Raw genomic sequence first — 18,396 nt, forward strand, 5'->3', positions numbered from 1 at the left:
CTGATCTTAATTATTAAATCATATGAATGAAACTTGGTTGTTTTGAAAAATAAAACAACAAAGCACACCTCAATGTGATTGGTAATTTCTACTTAGATTTCTGACCCAGGAGGGGATGTTCACCATCATTTTGTGGAGGAGGTTGGGAAGGTAAAGTAAGAGAGTGAGATCAAATAAAGTAAAAATGATAACAGTCAGTTGGCTTTATTTTCACTGAAATAAAAGTTATTTTAAACCCTATCTCAGCTGTTGTCCTGTTGTTTTAAACATTTCTCATAGAATTAAAAGGAAGCCAACTAAACCCTGAAAGGGAAACTGTGTGCTCAGGTCCTGAAAATTGTTTATGTCTATTTCTTGAGATACAAATTTCCCTGCTGGTTACAGAAATACGAGGCGGGAACACAACAGTGCACTGCATGTGTCTGCCGGCTTCACGGGCTGCTCAGTGTCAATTTCATTTTCTTGGGTTGCAGTTTAGGACGGATTTCCATGAGAAATATTGCTCAGATTTTCCTAAATGAAGGATTGAATTTTCCACAGGAAATATTATGAAACAGAGTGACAAGGCACAAGGGTTTCCCATAAAGGAATAGTTGATATAATAAACTCTCACTATGGTGAATATTTTTAATAAAAGCAAGTTGAAAATTTTATCACTAGGTCAAATGGCACAAATCCGTCTGAAGAAAAAAGATTCAAATTTTATAGAAGAAGTGGTTTGAATCAAGTAGAAATTATGATTACTACACAATTTGTTGTAAGAACTTATACTCAGTCTTATCATAATTGCCGGTGGTAGGAAGTGGATCATTATTTATTTATTAAAAAAAATTCACAAGGTGCTATTTGCCCCATTCTTGATGCGGCAGTCCTGTGGTTAGTTAAGTTGGAACATTTAGGAAACTTAGCTAGGTTTTCCGGACATTGATTTCAGCCACTTTATATTAACTACAATCTCTTCTTTTGTGTCGGCATATGGTCCATACATAAATATGGGGAGGAACAACCTCCAACTCGGTTTTAGAGTGCAAACCGCAGGAAATTCAAACCTGCACTAGGAAACAAACTGAGAAACCACAGTGAGGGTTTCTCCTGCAACCCGTTCCCTTTGTGCTGGATGAACGAACGTCTCTCCACATGCTCAGGTCTGAGAGATAAGTGTGTGTGAAAGCCGTCCTTCACCTAGCTTGAAGGGAACACAAAGTTTCTTTTCAGTTGCAAATTCCACTCCATACATATATATGGGGATGTACAAGCTCCAACTCGGTTTTACAGTGAAAACGGCAGGCACTTCAAACCGGCACTAGGAAACAGACTGAGAAACCACAGTAAGGGTTTCTCCTGCAACCCGTTCCCTTTGTGCTGGATGAACGAACGTCTCTCCACATGCTCAGTTCTGAGAGATAAGTGTGTGTGAAAGCCGTCCTTCACCTAGCTTGAAGGGAACACAAAGTTTCTTTTCAGTTGCCAACTCCACTCCATACATATATATGGGGAGGTACAAGCTCCAACTCGGTATTACAGTGAAAACGGCAGGCACTTCAAACCGGCACTAGGAAACAGACTGAGAAACCAGAGTAAGGGTTTCTCCTGCAACCCGTTGCCTTTGTGCTGGATGAACGAAGGTCTCTCCACATACTCAGGTCTGAGAGATAAATGAGTGTGAAAGCCGACCTTTACCTAGCTTGAAGGGAACACAAAGTTTCTTTTCAGTTGCAAACCCCACTCCATATATATATTTGGGGAGGTACAAGCTCCAACTCTGTTTTACAGTGAAAACGGCAGGCACTTCAAATGAGCACTAGGAAACAGACTGAGAAACCAGAGTAAGGGTTTCTCCTGCAACCCGTTCCCTTTGTGCTGGATGAATGAATGTCTCTCCACATGCTCAGGTCTGAGAGATAAGTGTGTGTGAAAGCCTTCCTTCACCTAGCTTGAAGGGAACACAAAGTTTCTTTTCAGTTGCCAACTCCACTCCATACATATATATGGGGAGGTACAAGCTCCAACTCGGTTTTACAGTGAAAACGGCAGGCACTTCAAACCGGCACTAGGAAACAGACTAAAAAACCAGAGTAAGGGTTTCTCCTGCAACCCGTTCCCTTTGTGCTGGATGAACGAACGTCTCTCCACATGCTCAGTTCTGAGAGATAAGTGTGTGTGAAAGCCGTCCTTCACCTAGCTTGAAGGGAACACAAAGTTTCTTTTCAGTGGCCAAATCAACTCCATACATATATATGGGGAGGTACAAGCTCCAACTCGGTTTTACAGTGAAAACGGCAGGCACTTCAAACCGACACTAGGAAACTGACTGAGAAACCAGAGTAAGGGTTTCTCCTGCAACCTGTTAACTTTGTGCTGGATGAACGAACGTCTCTCCACATGCTCAGTTCTGAGAGATAAGTGTGTGTGAAAGCCTTCCTTCACCTAGCTTGAAGGGAACACAAAGTTTCTTTTCATTTGCCAACTCCACTCCATACATATATATGGGGAGGTACAAGCTGCAACTCGGTTTTACAGTGAAAACGGCAGGCACTTCAAACCGGCACTAGGAAACAGACTGAGAAACCAGAGTAAGGGTTTCTCCTGCAACCCGTTCCCTTTGTGCTGGATGAACGAACGTCTCTCCACATGCTCAGTTCTGAGAGATAAGTGTGTGTGAAAGCCGTCCTTCACCTAGCTTGAAGGGAACACAAAGTTTCTTTTCAGTTGCCAACTCCACTCCATACATATATATGGGGAGGTACAAGCTCCAACTCGGTTTTACAGTGAAAACGGCAGGCACTTCAAACCGGCACTAGGAAACCGACTGAGAATCCAGAGTAAGGGTTTCTCCTGCAACCCGTTCCCTTTGTGCTGGATGAACGAACGTCTCTCCACATGCTCAGTTCTGAGAGATAAGTGTGTGTGAAAGCCGTCCTTCACCTAGCTTGAAGGGAACACAAAGTTTCTTTTCAGTTGCCAACTCCACTCCATACATATATATGGGGAGGTACAAGCTCCAACTCGGTTTTACAGTGAAAACGGCAGGCACTTCAAACCGGCACTAGGAAACAGACTGAGAAACCACAGTAAGGGTTTCTCCTGCAACCCGTTCCCTTTGTGCTGGATGAACGAACGTCTCTCCACATGCTCAGTTCTGAGAGATAAGTGTGTTAAAGCCGTCCTTCACCTAGCTTGAAGGGAACACAAAGTTTCTTTTCAGTTGCCAACTCCACTCCATACATATATATGGGGAGGTACAAGCTCCAACTCGGTTTTACAGTGAAAACGGCAGGCACTTCAAACCGGCACTAGGAAACAGACTGAGAAACCAGAGTAAGGGTTTCTCCTGCAACCCGTTCCATTTGTGCTGGATGAACGAACGTCTCTCCACATGCTCAGTTCTGAGAGATAAGTGTGTGTGAAAGCCGTCCTTCACCTAGCTTGAAGGGAACACAAAGTTTCTTTTCAGTTGCCAACTCCACTCCATACATATATATGGGGAGGTACAAGCTCCAACTCGGTTTTACAGTGAAAACGGCAGGCACTTCAAACCGGCGCTAGGAAACAGACTGAGAAACCAGAGTAAGGGTTTCTCCTGCAACCCGTTCCCTTTGTGCTGGATGAACGAAGGTCTCTCCACATACTCAGGTCTGAGAGATAAATGAGTGTGAAAGCCGACCTTCACCTAGCTTGAAGGGAACACAAAGTTTCTTTTCATTTGCAAACCCCACTCCATATATATATATGGGGAGGTACAAGCTCCAACTCGGTTTTACAGTGAAAACGGCAGGCACTTCAAACCGGCACTAGGAAACAGACTTAGAAACCAGAGTAAGGGTTTCTCCTGCAACCCGTTCCCTTTGTGCTGGATGAACGAACGTCTCTCCACATGCTCAGTTCTGAGAGATAAGTGTGTGTGAAAGCCGTCCTTCACCTAGCTTGAAGGGAACACAAAGTTTCTTTTCAGTTGCCAACTCCACTCCATACATATATATGGGGAGGTACAAGCTGCAACTCGGTTTTACAGTGAAAACGGCAGGCACTTCAAACCGGCACTAGGAAACAGACTGAGAAACCAGAGTAAGGGTTTCTCCTGCAACCCGTTCCCTTTGTGCTGGATGAACGAACGTCTCTCCACATGCTCAGTTCTGAGAGATAAGTGTGTGTGAAAGCCGTCCTTCACCTAGCTTGAAGGGAACACAAAGTTTCTTTTCAGTTGCCAACTCCACTCCATACATATATATGGGGAGGTACAAGCTCCAACTCGGTTTTACAGTGAAAACGGCAGGCACTTCAAACCGGCACTAGGAAACAGACTGAGAAACCAGAGTAAGGGTTTCTCCTGCAACCCGTTCCCTTTGTGCTGGATGAACGAACGTCTCTCCACATGCTCAGTTCTGAGAGATAAGTGTGTGTGAAAGCCGTCCTTCACCTAGCTTGAAGGGAACACAAAGTTTCTTTTCAGTTGCCAACTCTACTCCATACATATATATGGGGAGGTACAATCTCCAACTCGGTTTTACAGTGAAAACGGCAGGCACTTCAAACCGGCACTAGGAAACCGACTGAGAATCCAGAGTAAGGGTTTCTCCTGCAACACGTTCCCTTTGTGCTGGATGAACGAACGTCTCTAAACATGCTCAGTTCTGAGAGATAAGTGTGTGTGAAAGCCGTCCTTCACCTAGCTTGTAAGGAACACAAAGTTTCTTTTCAGATGCCAACTCCACTCCATACATATATATGGGGAGGTACAAGCTCCAACTCGGTTTTACAGTGAAAACGGCAGGCACTTCAAACCGGCACTAGGAAACAGACTGAGAAACCAGAGTAAGGGTTTCTCCTGCAACCCGTTCCCTTTGTGCTGGATGAACGAACGTCTCTCCACATGCTCAGTTCTGAGAGATAAGTGTGTGTGAAAGCCGTCCTTCACCTAGCTTGAAGGGAACACAAAGTTTCTTTTCAGTTGCCAACTCCACTCCATACATATATATGGGGAGGTACAAGCTCCAACTCGGTTTTACAGTGAAAACGGCAGGCACTTCAAACCGGCACTAGGAAACAGACTGAGAAACCAGAGTAAGGGTTTCTCCTGCAACCCGTTCCCTTTGTGCTGGATGAACGAACGTCTCTCCACATGCTCAGTTCTGAGAGATAAGTGTGTGTGAAAGCCGTCCTTCACCTAGCTTGAAGGGAACACAAAGTTTCTTTTCACTTGCCAACTCCACTCCATACATATATATGGGGAGGTACAAGCTCCAACTCGGTTTTACAGTGAAAACGGCAGGCACTTCAAACCGGCGCTAGGAAACAGACTGAGAAACCAGAGTAAGGGTTTCTCCTGCAACCCGTTGCCTTTGTGCTGGATGAACGAAGGTCTCTCCACATACTCAGGTCTGAGAGATAAATGAGTGTGAAAGCCGTCCTTCACCTAGCTTGAAGGGAACACAAAGTTTCTTTTCATTTGCAAACCCCACTCCATATATATATATGGGGAGGTACAAGCTCCAACTCGGTTTTACAGTGAAAACGGCAGGCACTTCAAACCGGCACTAGGAAACAGACTGAGAAACCAGAGTAAGGGTTTCTCCTGCAACCCGTTCCCTTTGTGCTGGATGAACGAACGTCTCTCCACATGCTCAGTTCTGAGAGATAAGTGTGTGTGAAAGCCGTCCTTCACCTAGCTTGAAGGGAACACAAAGTTTCTTTTCAGTTGCCAACTCCACTCCATACATATATATGGGGAGGTACAAGCTCCAACTCGGTTTTACAGTGAAAACGGCAGGCACTTCAAACCGGCACTAGGAAACAGACTGAGAAACCAGAGTAAGGGTTTCTCCTGCAACCCGTTCCCTTTGTGCTGGATGAACGAACGTCTCTCCACATGCTCAGTTCTGAGAGATAAGTGTGTGTGAAAGCCGTCCTTCACCTAGCTTGAAGGGAACACAAAGTTTCTTTTCAGGTGCCAACTCTACTATATACATATATATGGGGAGGTACAAGCTCCAACTCGGTTTTACAGTGAAAACGGCAGGCACTTCAAACCGGCACTAGGAAACCCACTGAGAATCCAGAGTAAGGGTTTCTCCTGCAACACGTTCCCTTTGTGCTGGATGAACGAACGTCTCTCCACATGCTCAGTTCTGAGAGATAAGTGTGTGTGAAAGCCGTCCTTCACCTAGCTTGAAAGGAACACAAAGTTTCTTTTCAGTTGCCAACTCCACTCCATACATATATATGGGGAGGTACAAGCTCCAACTCGGTTTTACAGTGAAAACGGCAGGCACTTCAAACCGGCACTAGGAAACAGACTGAGAAACCAGAGTAAGGGTTTCTCCTGCAACCCGTTCCCTTTGTGCTGGATGAACGAACGTCTCTCCACATGCTCAGTTCTGAGAGATAAGTGTGTGTGAAAGCCGTCCTTCACCTAGCTTGAAGGGAACACAAAGTTTCTTTTCAGTTGCCAACTCCACTCCATACATATATATGGGGAGGTACAAGCTCCAACTCGGTTTTACAGTGAAAACGGCAGGCACTTCAAACCGGCACTAGGAAACAGACTGAGAAACCAGAGTAAGGGTTTCTCCTGCAACCCGTTCCCTTTGTGCTGGATGAACGAACGTCTCTCCACATGCTCAGTTCTGAGAGATAAGTGTGTGTGAAAGCCGTCCTTCACCTAGCTTGAAGGGAACACAAAGTTTCTTTTCAGTTGCCAACTCCACTCCATACATATATATGGGGAGGTACAAGCTCCAACTCGGTTTTACAGTGAAAACGGCAGGCACTTCAAACCGGCGCTAGGAAACAGACTGAGAAACCAGAGTAAGGGTTTCTCCTGCAACCCGTTGCCTTTGTGCTGGATGAACGAACGTCTCTCCACATACTCAGGTCTGAGAGATAAATGAGTGTGAAAGCCGTCCTTCACCTAGCTTGAAGGGAACACAAAGTTTCTTTTCATTTGCAAACCCCACTCCATATATATATATGGGGAGGTACAAGCTCCAACTCGGTTATACAGTGAAAACGGCAGGCACTTCAACCCGGCACTAGGAAACAGACTTAGAAACCAGAGTAAGGGTTTCTCCTGCAACCCGTTCCCTTTGTGCTGGATGAACGAACGTCTCTCCACATGCTCAGTTCTGAGAGATAAGTGTGTGTGAAAGCCGTCCTTCACCTAGCTTGAAGGGAACACAAACTTTCTTTTCAGTTGCCAACTCTGGTCCATACATATATATGGGGAGGTACAAGCTCCAACTCGGTTTTACAGTGAAAACGGCAGGCACTTCAACCCGGCACTAGGAAACAGACTGAGAAACGAGAGTAAGGGTTTCTCCTGCAACCCGTTCCCTTTGTGCTGGATGAACGAACGTCTCTCCACATGCTCAGTTCTGAGAGATAAGTGTGTGTGAAAGCCGTCTTTCACCTAGCTTGAAGGGAACACAAAGTTTCTTTTCAGTTGCCAACTCCACTCCATACATATATATGGGGAGGTACAAGCTCCAACTCGGTTTTACAGTGAAAACGGCAGGCACTTCAAACCGGCACTAGGAAACCGACTGAGAAACCAGAGTAAGGGTTTCTCCTGCAACCCGTTCCCTTTGTGCTGGATGAACGAACGTCTCTCCACATGCTCAGTTCTGAGAGATAAGTGTGTGTGAAAGCCGTCCTTCACCTAGCTTGAAGGGAACACAAAGTTTCTTTTCAGTTGCCAACTCCACTCCATACATATATATGGTGAGGTACAAGCTCCAACTCGGTTTTACAGTGAAAACGGCAGGCACTTCAAACCGGCACTAGGAAACAGACTGAGAAACCAGAGTAAGGGTTTCTCCTGCAACCCGTTCCCTTTGTGCTGGATGAACGAACGTCTCTCCACATGCTCAGTTCTGAGAGATAAGTGTGTGTGAAAGCCGTCCTTCACCTAGCTTGAAGGGAACACAAAGTTTCTTTTCAGTTGCCAACTCCACTCCATACATATATATGGGGAGGTACAAGCTCCAACTCGGTTTAACAGTGAAAACGGCAGGCACTTCAAACCGGCACTAGGAAACAGACTGAGAAACCAGAGTAAGGGTTTCTCCTGCAACCCGTTCCCTTTGTGCTGGATGAACGAACGTCTCTCCACATGCTCAGTTCTGAGAGATAAGTGTGTGTGAAAGCCGTCCTTCACCTAGCTTGAAGGGAACACAAAGTTTCTTTTCAGTTGCCAACTCCACTCCATACATATATATGGGGAGGTACAAGCTCCAACTCGGTTTTACAGTGAAAACGGCAGGCACTTCAAACCGGCACTAGGAAACAGACTGAGAAACCAGAGTAAGGGTTTCTCCTGCAACCCGTTCCCTTTGTGCTGGATGAACGAACGTCTCTCCACATGCTCAGTTCTGAGAGATAAGTGTGTGTGAAAGCCGTCCTTCACCTAGCTTGAAGGGAACACAAAGTTTCTTTTCAGTTGCCAACTCCACTCCATACATATATATGGGGAGGTACAAGCTCCAACTCGGTTTTACAGTGAAAACGGCAGGCACTTCAAACCGGCACTAGGAAACCGACTGAGAATCCAGAGTAAGGGTTTCTCCTACAACACGTTCCCTTTGTGCTGGATGAACGAACGTCTCTCCACATGCTCAGTTCTGAGAGATAAGTGTGTGTGAAAGCCGTCCTTCACCTAGCTTGAAAGGAACACAAAGTTTCTTTTCAGTTGCCAACTCCACTCCATACATATATATGGGGAGGTACAAGCTCCAACTCGGTTTTACAGTGAAAACGGCAGGCACTTCAAACCGGCACTAGGAAACAGACTGAGAAACCAGAGTAAGGGTTTCTCCTGCAACCCGTTCCCTTTGTGCTGGATGAACGAACGTCTCTCCACATGCTCAGTTCTGAGAGATAAGTGTGTGTGAAAGCCGTCCTTCACCTAGCTTGAAGGGAACACAAAGTTTCTTTTCAGTTGCCAACTCCACTCCATACATATATATGGGGAGGTACAAGCTCCAACTCGGTTTTACAGTGAAAACGGCAGGCACTTCAAACCGGCACTAGGAAACAGACTGAGAAACCAGAGTAAGGGTTTCTCCTGCAACCCGTTCCCTTTGTGCTGGATGAACGAACGTCTCTCCACATGCTCAGTTCTGAGAGATAAGTGTGTGTGAAAGCCGTCCTTCACCTAGCTTGAAGGGAACACAAAGTTTCTTTTCAGTTGCCAACTCCACTCCATACATATATATGGGGAGGTACAAGCTCCAACTCGGTTTTACAGTGAAAACGGCAGGCACTTCAAACCGGCGCTAGGAAACAGACTGAGAAACCAGAGTAAGGGTTTCTCCTGCAACCCGTTGCCTTTGTGCTGGATGAACGAAGGTCTCTCCACATACTCAGGTCTGAGAGATAAATGAGTGTGAAAGCCGTCCTTCACCTAGCTTGAAGGGAACACAAAGTTTGTTTTCATTTGCAAACCCCACTCCATATATATATATGGGGAGGTACAAGCTCCAACTCGGTTTTACAGTGAAAACGGCAGGCACTTCAAACCGGCACTAGGAAACAGACTTAGAAACCAGAGTAAGGGTTTCTCCTGCAACCCGTTCCCTTTGTGCTGGATGAACGAACGTCTCTCCACATGCTCAGTTCTGAGAGATAAGTGTGTGTGAAAGCCGTCCTTCACCTAGCTTGAAGGGAACACAAAGTTTCTTTTCAGTTGCCAACTCCACTCCATACATATATATGGGGAGGTACAAGCTCCAACTCGGTTTTACAGTGAAAACGGCAGGCACTTCAAACCGGCACTAGGAAACAGACTGAGAAACCAGAGTAAGGGTTTCTCCTGCAACCCGTTCCCTTTGTGCTGGATGAACGAACGTCTCTCCACATGCTCAGGTCTGAGAGATAAGTGTGTGTGAAAGCCGTCCTTCACCTAGCTTGAAGGGAACACAAAGTTTCTTTTCAGTTGCCAACTCCACTCCATACATATATATGGGGAGGTACAAGCTCCAACTCGGTTTTACAGTGAAAACGGCAGGCACTTCAAACCGGCACTAGGAAACAGTCGGAGAAACCAGAGTAAGGGTTTCTCCTGCAACCCGTTCCCTTTGTGCTGGATGAACGAACGTCTCTCCACATGCTCAGTTCTGAGAGATAAGTGTGTGTGAAAGCCGTCCTTCACCTAGCTTGAAGGGAACACAAAGTTTCTTTTCAGTTGCCAACTCCACTCCATACATATATATGGGGAGGTACAAGCTCCAACTCGGTTTTAGAGTGAAAACGGCAGGCACTTCAATCCGGCGCTAGGAAACAGACTGAGAAACCAGAGTAAGGGTTTCTCCTGCAACCCGTTGCCTTTGTGCTGGATGAACGAAGGTCTCTCCACATAATCAGGTCTGAGAGATAAATGAGTGTGAAAGCCGACCTTCACCTAGCTTGAAGGGAACACAAAGTTTCTTTTCATTTGTAAACCCCACTCCATATATATATATGGGGAGGTACAAGCTCCAACTCGGTTTTACAGTGAAAACGGCAGGCACTTCAAACCGGCACTAGGAAACAGACTTAGAAACCAGAGTAAGGGTTTCTCCTGCAACCCGTTCCCTTTGTGCTGGATGAACGAACGTCTCTCCACATGCTCAGTTCTGAGAGATAAGTGTGTGTGAAAGCCGTCCTTCACCTAGCTTGAAGGGAACACAAAGTTTCTTTTCAGTTGCCAACTCTGGTCCATACATATATATGGGGAGGTACAAGCTCCAACTCGGTTTTACAGTGAAAACGGCAGGCACTTCAAACCGGCACTAGGAAACAGACTGAGAAACCAGAGTAAGGGTTTCTCCTGCAACCCGTTCCCTTTGTGCTGGATGAACGAACGTCTCTCCACATGCTCAGTTCTGAGAGATAAGTGTGTGTGAAAGCCGTCCTTCACCTAGCTTGAAGGGAACACAAAGTTTCTTTTCAGTTGCCAACTCCACTCCATACATATATATGGGGAGGTACAAGCTCCAACTCGGTTTTACAGTGAAAACGGCAGGCACTTCAAACCGGCACTAGGAAACAGACTGAGAAACCAGAGTAAGGGTTTCTCCTGCAACCCGTTCCCTTTGTGCTGGATGAACGAACGTCTCTCCACATGCTCAGTTCTGAGAGATAAGTGTGTGTGAAAGCCGTCCTTCACCTAGCTTGAAGGGAACACAAAGTTTCTTTTCAGTTGCCAACTCCACTCCATACATATATATGGGGAGGTACAAGCTCCAACTCGGTTTTACAGTGAAAACGGCAGGCACTTCAAACCGGCACTAGGAAATAGACTGAGAATCCAGAGTAAGGGTTTCTCCTGCAACCCGTTCCCTTTGTGCTGGATGAACGAACGTCTCTCCCCATGCTCAGTTCTGAGAGATAAGTGTGTGTGAATGCCGTCCTTCACCTAGCTTGAAGGGAACACAAAGTTTCTTTTCAGTTGCCAACTCCACTCCATACATATATATGGGGAGGTACAAGCTCCAACTCGGTTTTACAGTGAAAAAGGCAGGCACTTCAATCCGGCACTAGGAAACAGACTGAGCATCCAGAGTAAGGGTTTCTCCTGCAACCCGTTCCCTTTGTGCTGGATGAACGAACGTCTCTCCCCATGCTCAGTTCTCAGAGATAAGTGTGTGTGAAAGCCGTCCTTCACCTAGCTTGAAGGGAACACAAAGTTTCTTTTCAGTTGCCAACTCCACTCCATACATATATATGGGGAGGTACAAGCTCCAACTCGGTTTTACAGTGAAAACGGCAGGCACTTCAAACCGGCACTTGAAAAACAGACTGAGAAACCACAGTAAGGGTTTCTCCTGCAACCCGTTCCCTTTGTGCTGGATGAACGAACGTCTCTCCACATGCTCAGGTCTGAGAGATAAGTGTGTGTGAAAGCCGTCCTTCACCTAGCTTGAAGGGAACACAAAGTTTCTTTTCAGTTGCCAACTCCACTCCATACATATATATGGGGAGGTACAAGCTCCAACTCGGTTTTACAGTGAAAACGGCAGGCACTTCAAACCGGCCCTAGGAAACAGACTGAGAAACCAGAGTAAGGGTTTCTCCTGCAACCCGTTCCCTTTGTGCTGGATGAACGAACGTCTCTCCACATGCTCAGTTCTGAGAGATAAGTGTGTGTGAAAGCCGTCCTTCACCTAGCTTGAAGGGAACACAAAGTTTCTTTTCAGTTGCCAACTCCACTCCATACATATATATGGGGAGGTACAAGCTCCAACTCGGTTTTACAGTGAAAACGGCAGGCACTTCAAACCGGCACTAGGAAACAGACTGAGAAACCAGAGTAAGGGTTTCTCCTGCAACCCGTTCCCTTTGTGCTGGATGAACGAACGTCTCTCCACATGCTCAGTTCTGAGAGATAAGTGTGTGTGAAAGCCGTCCTTCACCTAGCTTGAAGGGAACACAAAGTTTCTTTTCAGTTGCCAACTCCACTCCATACATATATATGGGGAGGTGCAAGCTGCAACTCGGTTTTACAGTGAAAACGGCAGGCACTCAAACCGGCACTAGGAAACAGACTGAGAAACCAGAGTAAGGGTTTCTCCTGCAACCCGTTCCCTTTGTGCTGGATGAACGAAGGTCTCTCCACATACTCAGGTCTGAGAGATAAATGAGTGTGAAAGCCGACCTTCACCTAGCTTGAAGGGAACACAAAGTTTCTTTTCATTTGCAAACCCCACTCCATATATATATATGGGGAGGTACAAGCTCCAACTCTGTTTTACAGTGAAAACGGCAGGCACTTCAACCCGGCACTAGGAAACACACTGAGAAACGAGAGTAAGGGTTTTTCCTGCAACCCGTTCCCTTTGTGCTGGATGAACGAACGTCTCTCCACATGCTCAGTTCTGAGAGATAAGTGTGTGTGAAAGCCGTCCTTCACCTAGCTTGAAGGGAACACAAAGTTTCTTTTCAGTTGCCAACTCCACTCCATACATATATATGGGGAGGTACAAGCTCCAACTCGGTTTTACAGTGAAAACGGCAGGCACTTCAAACCGGCACTAGGAAACCGACTGAGAAACCAGAGTAAAGGTTTCTCCTGCAACCCGTTCACTTTGTGCTGGATGAACGAACGTCTCTCCACATGCTCAGTTCTGAGAGATAAGTGTGTGTGAAAGCCGTCCTTCACCTAGCTTGAAGGGAACACAAAGTTTCTTTTCAGTTGCCAACTCCACTCCATACATATATATGGTGAGGTACAAGCTCCAACTCGGTTTTACAGTGAAAACGGCAGGCACTTCAAACCGGCACTAGGAAACAGACTGAGAAACCAGAGTAAGGGTTTCTCCTGCAACCCGTTCCCTTTGTGCTGGATGATCGAACGTCTCTCCACATGCTCAGTTCTGAGAGATAAGTGTGTGTGAAAGCCGTCCTTCACCTAGCTTGAAGGGAACACAAAGTTTCTTTTCAGTTGCCAACTCCACTCCATACATATATATGGGGAGGTACAAGCTCCAACTCGGTTTTACAGTGAAAACGGCAGGCACTCCAAACGGGCACTAGGAAACAGACTGAGAAACCAGAGTAAGGGTTTCTCCTGCAACCCGTTCCCTTTGTGCTGGATGAACGAACGTCTCTCCACATGCTCAGTTCTGAGAGATAAGTGTGTGTGAAAGCCGTCCTTCACCTAGCTTGAAGGGAACACAAAGTTTCTTTTCAGTTGCCAACTCCACTCCATACATATATATGGGGAGGTACAAGCTCCAACTCGGTTTTACAGTGAAAACGGCAGGCACTTCAAACCGGCAATAGGAAACAGACTGAGAAACCAGAGTAAGGGTTTCTCCTGCAACCCGTTCCCTTTGTGCTGGATGAACGAACGTCTCTCCACATGCTCAGTTCTGAGAGATAAGTGTGTGTGAAAGCCGTCCTTCACCTAGCTTGAAGGGAACACAAAGTTTCTTTTCAGGTGCCAACTCTACTCCATACATATATATGGGGAGGTACAAGCTCCAACTCGGTTTTACAGTGAAAACGGCAGGCACTTCAAACCGTCACTAGGAAACCGACTGAGAATCCAGAGTAAGGGTTTCTCCTGCAACACGTTCCCTTTGTGCTGGATGAACGAACGTCTCTCCACATGCTCAGTTCTGAGAGATAAGTGTGTGTGAAAGCCGTCCTTCACCTAGCTTGAAGGGAACACAAAGTTTCTTTTCAGTTGCCAACTCCACTCCATACATATATATGGGGAGGTACAAGCTCCAACTCGGTTTTACAGTGAAAACGGCAGGCACTTCAAAACGGCACTAGGAAACAGACGGAGAAAACAGAGTAAGGGGTTCTCCTGCAACCCGTTCCCTTTGTGCTGGATGAACGAACGTCTCTCCACATACTCAGGTCTGAGAGATAAATGAGTGTGAAAGCCGACCTTCACCTAGCTTGAAGGGAACACAAAGTTTCTTTTCATTTGCAAACCCCACTCCATATATATATATGGGGAGGTACAAGGTCCAACTCGGTTTTACAGTGAAAACGGCAGGCACTTCAAACCGGCACTAGGAAACAGACTTAGAAACCAGAGTAAGGGTTTCTCCTGCAACCCGTTCCCTTTGTGCTGGATGAACGAACGTCTCTCCACATGCTCAGTTCTGAGAGATAAGTGTGTGTGAAAGCCGTCCTTCACCTAGCTTGAAGGGAACACAAAGTTTCTTTTCAGTTGCCAACTCTGGTCCATACATATATATGGGGAGGTACAAGCTCCAACTCGGTTTTACAGTGAAAACGGCAGGCACTTCAAACCGGCACTAGGAAACAGACTGAGAAACCAGAGTAAGGGTTTCTCCTGCAACCCGTTCCCTTTGTGCTGGATGAACGAACGTCTCTCCACATGCTCAGGTCTGAGAGATAAGTGTGTGTGAAAGCCGTCCATCTCCTAGCTTGAAGGGAACACAAAGTTTCTTTTCAGTTGCCAACTCCACTCCATACATATATATGGGGAGGTACAAGCTCCAACTCGGTTTTACAGTGAAAACGGCAGGCACTTCAAACCGGCCCTATGAAACAGACTGAGAAACCAGAGTAAGGGTTTCTCCTGCAACCCGTTCCCTTTGTGCTGGATGAACGAACGTCTCTCCACATGCTCAGTTCTGAGAGATAAGTGTGTGTGAAAGCCGTCCTTCAACCAGCTTGAAGGGTACACAAAGTTTCTTTTCAGTTGCCAACTCCACTCCATACATATATATGGGGAAGTGCAAGCTGCAACTCGGTTTTACAGTGAAAACGGCAGGCACTTCAAACCGGCACTAGGAAACAGACTGAGAAACCAGAGTAAGGGTTTCTCCTGCAACCCGTTCCCTTTGTGCTGGATGAACGAAGGTCTCTCCACATACTCAGGTCTGAGAGATAAATGAGTGTGAAAGCTGACCTTCACCTAGCTTGAAGGGAACACAAAGTTTCTTTTCATTTGCAAACCCCACTCCATATATATTTATGGGGAGGTACAAGCTCCAACTCTGTTTTACAGTGAAAACGGCAGGCACTTCAACCCGGCACTAGGAAACAGACTGAGAAACGAGAGTAAGGGTTTCTCCTGCAACCCGTTCCCTTTGTGCTGGATGAACGAACGTCTCTCCACATGCTCAGTTCTGAGAGATAAGTGTGTGTGAAAGCCGTCCTTCACCTAGCTTGAAGGGAACACAAAGTTTCTTTTCAGTTGCCAACTCCACTCCATACATATATATGGGGAGGTACAAGCTCCAACTCGGTTTTACAGTGAAAACGGCAGGCACTTCAAACCGGCACTAGGAAACCGACTGAGAAACCAGAGTAAAGGTTTCTCCTGCAACCCGTTCACTTTGTGCTGGATGAACGAACGTCTCTCCACATGCTCAGTTCTGAGAGATAAGTGTGTGTGAAAGCCGTCCTTCACCTAGCTTGAAGGGAACACAAAGTTTCTTTTCAGTTGCCAACTCCACTCCATACATATATATGGGGAGGTACAAGCTCCAACTCGGTTTTACAGTGAAAACGGCAGGCACTTCAAACCGGCACTAGGAAACAGACTGAGAAACCAGAGTAAGGGTTTCTCCTGCAACCCGTTCCCTTTGTGCTGGATGATCGAACGTCTCTCCACATGCTCAGTTCTGAGAGATAAGTGTGTGTGAAAGCCGTCCTTCACCTAGCTTGAAGGGAACACAAAGTTTCTTTTCAGTTACCAACTCCACTCCATACATATATATGGGGAGGTACAAGCTCCAACTCGGTTTTACAGTGAAAACGGCAGGCACTCCAAACCGGCACTAGGAAACAGACTGAGAAACCAGAGTAAGGGTTTCTCCTGCAACCCGTTCCCTTTGTGCTGGATGAACGAACGTCTCTCCACATGCTCAGTTCTGAGAGATAAGTGTGTGTGAAAGCCGTCCTTCACCTAGCTTGAAGGGAACACAAAGTTTCTTTTCAGTTGCCAACTCCACTCCATACATATATATGGGGAGGTACAAGCTCCAACTCGGTTTTACAGTGAAAACGGCAGGCACTTCAAACCGGCACTAGGAAACAGACTGAGAAACCAGAGTAAGGGTTTCTCCTGCAACCCGTTCCCTTTGTGCTGGATGAACGAACGTCTCTCCACATGCTCAGTTCTGAGAGATAAGTGTGTGTGAAAGCCGTCCTTCACCTAGCTTGAAGGGAACACAAAGTTTCTTTTCAGTTGCCAACTCCACTCCATACATATATATGGGGAGGTACAAGCTGCAACTCGGTTTTTCAGTGAAAACGGCAGGCACTTCAAACCGGCACTAGGAAACAGACTGAGAAACCAGAGTAAGGGTTTCTCCTGCAAACCGTTCCCTTTGTGCTGGATGAACGAACGTCTCTACACATGCTCAGTTCTAAGAGATAAGTGTGTGTGAAAGCCGTCCTTCACCTAGCTTGAAGGGAACACAAAGTTTCTTTTCAGTTGCCAACTCCACTCCATACATATATATGGGGAGGTACAAGCTCCAACTCGGTTTTACAGTGAAAACGGCAGGCACTTCAAACCGGCACTAGGAAACAGACTGAGAAACCAGAGTAAGGGTTTCTCCTGCAACCCGTTCCCTTTGTGCTGGATGAACGAACGTCTCTCCACATGCTCAGTTCTGAGAGATAAGTGTGTGTGAATGCCGTCCTTCACCTAGCTTGAAGGGAACACAAAGTTTCTTTCCAGTTGCCAACTCCACTCCATACATATATATGGGGAGGTACAAGCACCAACTCGGTTTTACAGTGAAAACGGCAGGCACTTCAAACCGGCACTAGGAAACAGACTGAGAAACCAGAGTAAGGGTTTCTCCTGCAACCCGTTCCCTTTGTGCTGGATGAACGAACGTCTCTCCACATGCTCAGGTCTGAGAGATAAGTGTGTGTGAAAGCCGTCCTTCACCTAGCTTGAAGGGAACACAAAGTTTCTTTTCAGTTGCCAACTCCACTCCATACATATATATGGGGAGGTACAAGCTCCAACTCGGTTTTACAGTGAAAACGGCAGGCACTTCAAACCGGCCCTAGGAAACAGACTGAGAAACCAGAGTAAGGGTTTCTCCTGCAACCCGCTGCCTTTGTGCTGGATGAACGAAGGTCTCTCCACATACTCAGGTCTGAGAGATAAATGAGTATGAAAGCCGACCTTCACCTAGCTTGAAGGGAACACAAAGTTTCTTTTCATTTGCAAACCCCACTCCATATATATTTATGGGGAGGTACAAGCTCCAACTCTGTTTTACAGTGAAAACGGCAGGCACTTCAACCCGGCACTAGGAAACACACTGAGAAACGAGAGTAAGGGTTTTTCCTGCAACCCGTTCCCTTTGTGCTGGATGAACGAACGTCTCTCCACATGCTCAGTTCTGAGAGATAAGTGTGTGTGAAAGCCGTCCTTCACCTAGCTTGAAGGGAACACAAAGTTTCTTTTCAGTTGCCAACTCCACTCCATACATATATATGGGGAGGTACAAGCTCCAACTCGGTTTTACAGTGAAAACGGCAGGCACTTCAAACCGGCACTAGGAAACCGACTGAGAAACCAGAGTAAAGGTTTCTCCTGCAACCCGTTCACTTTGTGCTGGATGAACGAACGTCTCTCCACATGCTCAGTTCTGAGAGATAAGTGTGTGTGAAAGCCGTCCTTCACCTAGCTTGAAGGGAACACAAAGTTTCTTTTCAGTTGCCAACTCCACTCCATACATATATATGGTGAGGTACAAGCTCCAACTCGGTTTTACAGTGAAAACGGCAGGCACTTCAAACCGGCACTAGGAAACAGACTGAGAAACCAGAGTAAGGGTTTCTCCTGCAACCCGTTCCCTTTGTGCTGGATGATCGAACGTCTCTCCACATGCTCAGTTCTGAGAGATAAGTGTGTGTGAAAGCCGTCCTTCACCTAGCTTGAAGGGAACACAAAGTTTCTTTTCAGTT

Source organism: Vicugna pacos, unplaced genomic scaffold, assembly GCF_048564905.1.
Source record: "Vicugna pacos unplaced genomic scaffold, VicPac4 scaffold_104, whole genome shotgun sequence".
Taxonomy (NCBI): domain Eukaryota; kingdom Metazoa; phylum Chordata; class Mammalia; order Artiodactyla; family Camelidae; genus Vicugna; species Vicugna pacos.